This window comes from Pongo abelii, chromosome 6 (genome assembly GCF_028885655.2).
Source record: "Pongo abelii isolate AG06213 chromosome 6, NHGRI_mPonAbe1-v2.0_pri, whole genome shotgun sequence".
Classification (NCBI taxonomy): domain Eukaryota; kingdom Metazoa; phylum Chordata; class Mammalia; order Primates; family Hominidae; genus Pongo; species Pongo abelii.
The window spans coordinates 147,127,706-147,137,167 of NC_071991.2; positions in this window are offsets into that span (position 1 = coordinate 147,127,706).

Below are 9,462 nucleotides of genomic sequence, written 5' to 3' on the forward strand. Positions count from 1 at the left end.
GGCCCTGTAATGAATGGAGGCCAAAGAGACAAAGAATCTAGGAAAGCTCAGAACACCAACCCACAGAAACTGTGAGATAATAAGTTTGTGCTGTTGAGGCCTCTAAGTCTGTCATGAACCAATAGAAAATGAGAACAGTCCTCCAGGCACACTCATCCTCATCATGGGACCTCTCCACAGTTGCCCAGAACTTTTCATGTAGCTTCCTTCTCTCTGGTACTTTTACCTACAAATTCTAGCTTCCCTGACCTCCTTGAAGTCTTATTTTTGCCTCTTCAACTCAATGAGACCCCTAGAGTCTGTGTTGATTCCCTCTCCCTTCACTGCAGACCACAGGCACTAAGCTGGGGCATTGAAGGGCTTGGTCACTGTAGGGCCATTGTTTTCCTTCTCACTGCTCTCCCCTGCTTATTGTTCAGTGTCTGAAAACCATTGTTTTATATATTTTGCCCAGTTATCTCATTGCATATGGCAAGGAGGCAATTCCCATAGTAGTTAGTTTTTTCATGGGTGGATGCAGAAATCCATGAACCCAAAAACCAATTAACAGTCAAGATCGCTACCCTGAGCCATACAGACAAAGGATAACAATAGAATGTTACTTCCAACTGGCATGTTTTCAACTGTGTGTAAGTTTGTATTCTTTGGTTGCAGCCTACAGAAATTAACTCTGGATAATTCAAGCAAAAAGAAATTTATAGTGTAGCTATTGGGTAACTCACAGAATGGCTGGTAGGCTGGAGAACTAGCTGGCAGGAAGCAGAGTAGCTTGGTCATCTGGATAACAGAGAGCTTGGCACTCTCTAGTAGCTTCCACCACCAAACACTCCACCTCTGCTGGTTTTTTCATCCATCCTTGGGTTGCCCTGCTCAAGACTGCGGGTCCCCAAGGAAAGTGTTTGGCCTATCATGGGACAACTGTCTGACCTGGGCCAGAATAAGGGGGTGTACCTTGCTTTACTATCCCACCAAAAAGACACCCAAAGAGAAAGAGGAGCTTCCCCCAACAGAAGCTTAGGTTCCGATAGGAAGTGGGAAAGGATGTTGGATGGCCATGAAGAGACAAATGCCACTAGAGCCTTGAGGACGCACAACCGCCAATGATGTCTGACATTCTGCACATCCTGGAGCTGGCAAACTTCCTCTCTTGCAAACTGCTTCCTTTCCTGCCAGGATCCCCTCCTCACCATCTGGCCCCAGATGCCCCACAGCCATCTGGCTGCCCTTTCCAAGTCTGTGGCTAAAAATGTTGACTCCATCCGGGCGCGGTGGCTCACGTCTGTAATCCCAGCACTTTGGGAGGCCGAGGCAGGTGGATCACCGGAGGTCAGGAGTTCGAGACAAGCCTGGCCAACATGGCGAAACCCCGCCTCTACCAAAAAAAAAAAAAACAAAAACAAAAAAAACTAAACAAACAAAAAAAACTAAAAATGTTGACCCCTACAACCAGAAAGGACTTCAGGATAACCTTTTCTGTGCCCTTCTGAGTTGGAGACAGCTGATCAATAACACAGTCAGGCAGCACCATGTGGGGTCTAGAGGCTGCATGTCTTGTCCTAAGTCATGGCCAGTCATACCCAGTGTGTAGCAGGCGCTGATGACAGGCCAGGCTCTGAGCTGGACACTGTCCACGCATCCCTTACACAACCCACCCAGCCCTCCTAAGTGGCAATTTCTCTTTTCGGTGCTTATAGATGAAGATGCTGGGGCTTGGAGAGGTTAGAGAACTTGTTCAAGGCTGCCAGCTAATAAATGGAGAGTCTGCCTTGGAGCCTGGGGCCCTGCAAAGTCAAGGCCAGTGATCTCAACCACCAAGTAATACTGCACTGAATACAGAAGACATTTTCCCCTCTTCACTTGGTACAAATAAGGACACAGGAGGGGTGGCCCCAGAGTCTGAGGAAATGGTGACCACCCTCCCAGAAAGGGAATAGTGAAGATTCACCATCATCTGTCTAGCACATGCTTTTGTAAAGGTGTTCATCCTTGGAGAACGTTTGCCTCTGTGCTGCTGAGAGGAGAGTTGAATGTGGTTGAAAGACCCCCATTGCAAGGAATGGGCCTGCTTCCACCCCTCAGTGGTTTGTGCCTCAACAAAGCTGCAGGATATTCCCAAGTCTTGGCTTTCTCATCTGGAAAATGAGAGAAGGAAAGACCTTCTTATCCCCTGTATGAGTTCCCTTCCACCTGTTGCAGGGAGTCTGCCCTACTTGCGAAAATTGTCTGTGTTCGTGGGGAGGGGTGAAAGTGGGGCCAGGTGTTAGCTCGTGTGGGGGTTGAAGATGAGGGTAGGGGCTCGGTAGTAAACTTCTGTGTGAAGGAGTGATGAAGACAGGGTGGGATGAGGTAATAACCCCTAACTACACTTCCCAGCACTGACAAGGGCACGTGTGCACATCTGGGGCCCCTTGTGCTGTGGCGTCCAGAGAGGCAGACTCCACAGTGAGGCTTGGAGCTCTCCAGGCCACCCCATAGTCCCATAAATGACCCCCAAGTCCATCCAGCTCCTTTGGTCCAATCCTGAATTTGGCTTTGCTAAGCCACTCCCAGACTCTCTCAACACGGACCCTGCTCCCTGCCTCATAGTTCACAGAGACTCTAGAAGCTCTGTCTTTGACTTTCTCAACTTCCCACTCTTCCCAGGGTCACTCTGTCCTCACCTGTCCTCACCTATCCAAACCCTGAGCTTTCCATGGCCCATTGTATCAATGATCCTCTTCTTGGAGTGTGTCCAGTCAATGGTGAAAATATGCTGAAGCACCCCTTCTGCAATGACTGACAGATAAATATACAATGTCTTGGTCCTTTCTTTTAATTCTCCCAAATGTAGCCAGACATACATGGCTTCTTCTCTTTCTTCCAATTCTTAAATGATGTACACACAAAAATTTTTTTAAAAATTGTTTTGTATCAAAACAATGTGTGTGGCTTAAAATTTTGCATAATATATGCGTATGTGGAATATTACTCAGCCTTGAAAAGGAAGGACAGTCTGACACATGCTACAACGTGGATGAACTTTGAGGGCATTATGCTAAGTGGAATAAGCCAAATACTGGATGATTCCACTCATATGAGATGCCCAGTCAAATTCACAGAGACCAAATGTAGAATGTAGGTTGCCAGGGCTGTGGGGGGAGGTTAAAAATGGGGAGTTAGTGTTCAATACAGACAGTTTCTTTTTGGGAAAATGAAAAATTTCTAGAGATGGATGGTGGTGTTGGTTGCATGACAATGTGAATGTGCTTAACACAACTGAACCATACACTTAAAAATAGTTAAAATAATCAATTTTATGTTATGTATATTTCACCACAATAACAAAAGAAAAAAGCTTATAAAGCTTATAACAGGCCGGGTGCGGTGGCTCACGCCTGTAATCCCAGCACTTTGGGAGGCCGAGGCAGGCGGATCACGAGGTCAGGAGATCAAGACCATCCTGGCTAACACAGTGAAACCCAGTCTCTACTAAAAATACAAAAAATTAGCTGGGCAAAGTGGTGGGCGCCTGTAGTCCCAGCTACTCGGGAGGCTGAGGCAGGAGAATGGCGTGAACCCCGGGGGCGGAGCCTGCAGTGAGACGAGATCGCGCCACTGCACTCCAGTCTGGGAGACAGAGCGAGACTCCGTCTCAAAAAAACAAACGAACAACAACAAAAAACTTATAACAAAAACCAGGTGGCGGCCCCATGTCACCTGTCTGCATACAATCCCTGCTCCCCGAAGGCAAGGCAACCAGTTTAAACTCAGCGTTCCCCCGTGGATACTTCCATTGGTCTGAAGAACAGGCTTATACTGTTATTTCTTCATTTTTTCAGTTTGAAATTTTATCTAACTTCCTCTGATGGAAGACAGTAATTTAGCTCTTGTATAAGCCTCTTTCTTCCCCACAATCTACACACACACCCACATACACACACAAACACACACGTGTGCACACACACATACACACACAAACACACACGCGTGCACACACGCACACATTTTCTCTCCCTCTAGTCTCTCAACTCAATATTCAGTATTTATATTATTATGATCATACAAATTTTTTTTTTAACAGCTGGGCTTTATAGTGTCCTCTGATTAGATTTTCTCTCATACAGCTCTTTGTTTTCCTGGGAATTTATGGTGACATTTTTGCTAAGTTTTCTGCAAACTTCATTAATCATCCCGGTATCTCTGAAAGAGGAATGAATCTCTATTTACTGGTGGAGTGTTTTTTTTTTTTTTTTTTTCTCGGAGACACGCCTCCCTAATCGCTCTGAATTGTTCCATGCACTCTGGGCCTGCTGCCAGCTACTACCTGGGGACCTCTCTTCCCCACCAGCCTGGGAAGTCACCAGCCCTCCCTGCCTTTGATGGTCTGTTGCATTCTTTTGATGAAGTGCATCCTCCAGCGGCTTCTCGGGATCTTAGGTCTCTGAAAGCACCTTCTTCTAACATCATACTCAGTTGGTCGTTAGTCTGGGAATTTCATTCCCACAGTTGGTAATAATTTTTCTGCACAATATTCAAAAGCTTTGCCCCTTGTTTCCTAACTTTTTTTTTTTAGACGGCGTCTCACTGTGTCACCCAGGCTGGAGTGCAGCAGGGCGATCTCGGCTCACTGCAACCTCCGTCTCCCGGGTTCAAGTGATTCTCGTGCCTCAGTCTTCCAAGTAGTTAGGATTACAGGTGCCCGCCACCATGCCTGGCTAAGTTTTGTATTTTTAGTAGAGACAGAGTTTCACCATGTTGGCCAGGCTGGTCTCGAACTCCTGACCTCAAGTGATCCATCTACCTTGGCCTCCCAAAGTGCTGGGATTACAGGCGTGAGCTACTGCACCTGGCCAACACACCTGTTTATTCTTGTTATTGTTTTTCTTCCCTTGCTTATCCAACATTCCATTCATCTTTTCTGCCTGAATAATACTCTAATATTTCCTTTAGGGAGGTTAGCTGATAAATATTGTGTTTTTCTTTGCTCAAAAAAATCTTTATGTCATTTTCAGAGCAAGGATACAGGCTATTCCAAGAGGTGTATCTTCAAGAAAAACAAAATTAGATTAACTGATGTGTTTTACTGTGTTAGAGGAGATTTTTACTGAAAGGACAAAGAGAATCAGAATTAAATTCACAGAAAAATGTCATCCCAGTTCGGGAGGGATGACTGATTTCACAGACCTGAGGTTGCTGAAAGCTAAATATCTTCAGTGACAGAACCCAGAGAAGCAAACTGCCTCCCAAGGTGACCCTAACCCCAGAAGGGCTCAGGAATTGGAGGCACTAGAGCCCAGCAGGTGGACCTTTGTCATGGAGCTGGAAACAGAAGCCCCAGTTGAAATTCTGTTTCCAAAGCAGAAAGACTCCAAATCCTTTCTGCCATGGACTAATCCAGATGAGAGAGAGATTTACTCTATGAGAGGCTGATCCAGAGGAAGTCCAGACTTAGGAGTATCTGTGATGGTTGCTCAACGGGAAATAGTGGAATTCACTCATCCATTCAGAAAGCATTTGTTGAATGGATACAGTGTACATGGCACAGTAACATAGCTAATTTTTTGTATTTTTTTTTTTTCTTTTGAGATGGAGTTTCGCTCTGTTACCCAGGCTGGAGTTCAGTGGCGTTATCTCGGCTCACTGCAAGCTCCGCCTCCCGGGTTCATGCCATTCTCCTGCCTCAGCCTTCTGAGTAGCTGGGACTACAGGTGTCCACCACCACGCCCGGCTAATTTTTGTATTTTTAGTAGAGACGGGGTTTCACCGTGTTAGCCAGGATGGTCTCGATCTCCTGACCTCGTGATCCGCCCACCTCGGCCTCCCAAAGTGCTGGGATTACAGGCGTGAGCCACCACGCCCAGCCCCTAACTTTCAATGTTACTATTGAGAATTCCAATGCGATTTTAATTCCCTATGCTTCGACTTTGTCTTTCCTCTCCCCCCCCACCCCCCCACCCCCGCCCCCACAGGAAGCCATTAGAAGCCTGCAATTTCACAATGTAGTCCCTTGGTGAGAGTCTTGGTGTTGGGTGCTTGATGGGCCCTCTCTGTCTATAAACTCACTGCTTCTGCTCTGGGAAATTTTCTCCTCTCTGTCTTCTGAATTCTTCCTTCTTGGACATTGAAAGTTGGACTTTCTAAATCAATCCTCCAACAGATTTTTAAATCTGTTTTCTCCTATTGTCTTTATCACTATCTTTTTTATTCTACTGTCTGGATGAGTTTTCTTTCAATCCTTCTACTGAATTTTTAATTTCTTGGGTCATATTTTGAATGTTCAGGCCCTTTTTCTTATTCTTTGAAGTTCTTTTTGGTTTTATACTGTGTTCCCTTTTCGTGCGTGCAAAATCTATCCTAATCTCCCTGAGGATAGCAATGACACACACATACAGTTTTCGTTTTTATTTTTGAGATGGAATCTTGCTCTGTCGCCCAGGCTGGAGTGCAGTGGCGTGATCTTGGCTCACTGCAATCCCTGCCTCCCGGGTTCAAGCGATTCTCCTGCCTCAGCCTCCTGAGCAGCTGGGATTACAGGCACGCACCACCACACCCAGCTAATTTTTGTATTTTTAATAGAGACGAGGTTTCACCATGTTGGTCAGGCTGGTCTCAAACTCCTGACCTCATGATCTGCCCGCCTAGGCCTCGCAAAGTTTTAAGTTTTCTTCTGCTCCTAGTATTGTCTTTTTCTTTTTCTGTTTGCTTTCATCTGTGTTTTTTTATGTTAGAGATGTTGCCTCCAAAGTCTGTGGATCTTTCATTACTCATTTGTAAATCAAGAGTGAGGTGACTGATGCTGATTGGGTTCTCTCTGAGTATGGGTGGCGCTTGTTGTCTGATGGCTTCATAGTAGGGAGATCCAGAAAAGCTTGATTTTGCAGATCACATGCAAAGGGTAAGGACTCCAAATGGTATCGCTCGTCTCCAGCCAGAAAGTGTAATGTGGCTACCAGTGAGCTGGGATCACAGAATAGGGGAAAGGGATGGAGAAAGTCTCACAGTTTAGCATGTAGGCTTCTCCTTAGTCCTCTCTAGAATGGGCAGGGACTTTGTCTTGACTGGCACTGTAGCTGTGTTACTGTGCCATGTACACTGTATCCATTCAACAATGCTTTCTGAATGGGTGAGTGAATTCCACTATTTCCCGTTGAGCAACCATCACAGATACTCCTAAGTCTGGACTTCCTCTGGATCAGCCTCTCAAGGAGTAAACCTCTCTCTCATCTGGATTAGTCCATGGCAGAAAGGATGTGGAGTCTTTCTGCTTTGGAAGCAGAATTTCAACTGGGGCTTCTGTTTCCAGCTCCATGACAAAGGTCCACCTGCTGGGCTCTAGTGCCTCCAATTCCTGAGCCCTTCTGGGGTTAGGGTCACCTTGGGAGGCAGTTTGCTTCTCTGGGTTCTGTCACTGAAGATATTTAGCTTTCAGCAACCTCAGGTCTGTGAAATCAGTCATCCCTCCCGAACTGGGATGACATTTTCTGTTAACTGAATTCCGATTCTCTTTGTCTTTTCAGTAAAAATCTCCTCTAACACAGTAAAACACATCAGTTAATCTGATTTTGTTTTTCTTGAAGATATACCTCTTGGAATAGCCTGTATCCTTGCTCTGAAAATGACATAAAGATTTTTTTGAGCAAAGAAAAACACAATATTTATCAGCTAACCTCCCTAAAGGAAATATTAGAGTATTATTCAGGCAGAAAAGATGAATGGAATGTTGGATAAGCAAGGGAAGAAAAACAATAACAAGAATAAACAGGTGTGTTGGCCAGGTGCAGTAGCTCACGCCTGTAATCCCAGCACTTTGGGAGGCCAAGGTAGATGGATCACTTGAGGTCAGGAGTTCGAGACCAGCCTGGCCAACATGGTGAAACTCTGTCTCTACTAAAAATACAAAAATTAGCTAGGCATGGTGGCGGGCACCTGTAATCCTAACTACTTGGAAGACTGAGGCACGAGAATCACTTGAACCCGGGAGACAGAGGTTGCAGTGAGCCAAGATCACACCACTGCACTCCAGCCTGGGCAATACAGCAAGACGCCGTCTAAAAAAAAAAAAAAAAAAGGAATAAATAGGTGTGTAATGTAAATAAATATTAATAGCATAACACATGATAATGTCTAACATGGTTAAAATATACAGATAATTACAACACAGCAACGTTACATAAGATGAGAATAAATGGACTTAAAGTGTTTTAAGGTTCTTGCAATTTCATGGAGAGAGGGTCAATGTACTATCAGTATTAAATTTTGACATGCTCAGCATGCATGCTATGCCCTCTAGGATAACTATTAAAAAAGAAGAGTAACAAAAATGAACTAGGAAGCAAAGTACAATAGAGGAGATCAATGAAGCCAAAAGTTGGTTCCCTGAAAAGATCCATAAAGGAGAGAAATCTCTGGCAAGACTTTTAAGATGAAGGAAATAGAATGCGAAAATACCTGCTACTAGGAATTTAAAAGGGAACATTACTGGAGGTAACACAGATCAGATGGAAATTCAAAGTTAAAATGTGATAAACAATTTTACACTAAAAAATTGAAAATGTAGATAAAATGGTAAATTATAGAAAACACAAATTTACAAAACTTACATATGCAGAAATAGAAAGTTGGAATGCTCCTATGACTATTAAAGGAATTAAATCCATAATTTAAAACCTTTCCCAAAGAAAACTCTAGACTCTGAATGGGCAAAAACTGGAAGCATTCCCTTTGAAAACTGGCACAAGACAGGGATGCCCTCTCTCACCACTCCTATTCAACATAGTGTTGGAAGTTCTGGCCAGGGCAATTAGGCAGGAGAAGGAAATCAAGGGTATTCAATTAGGAAAAGAGGAAGTCAAATTGTCCGTTTGCAGATGACATGATTGTATATCTAGAAAACCCCATTGTCTCCGCCCAAAATCTCCTTAAGCTGATAAGCAACTTCAGCAAAGTCTCAGGATACAAAATCAATGTACAAAAATCACAAGCATTCTTATACACCAATAACAGACAAACAGAGAGCCAAATCATGAGTGAACTCCCATTCACAATTGCTTCAAAGAGAATAAAATACCTAGGAATCCAACTTACAAGGGATGTGAAGGACCTCTTCAAGGAGAACTACAAACCACTGCTCAATGAAATAAAAGAGGATACAAACAAATGGAAGAACATTCCATGCTCATGGGTGGGAAGAATCAATATCGTGAAAATGGCCATACTGCCCAAGGTAATTTATAGATTCAATGCCATCCCCATCAAGCTACCAATGACTTTCTTCACAGAATTGGAAAAAACTACTTTAAAGTTCATATGGAACCAAAAAAAAGCCCACATCGCCAAGTCAATCCTAAGCCAAAAGAACAAAGATGGAGGCATCACGCTACCTGACTTCAAACTATACTACAAGGCTACAGTAACCAAAACAGCATGGTACTGGTACCAAAACAGAGATATAGATCAATGGAACAGAACAGAGCCCTCAGAAAT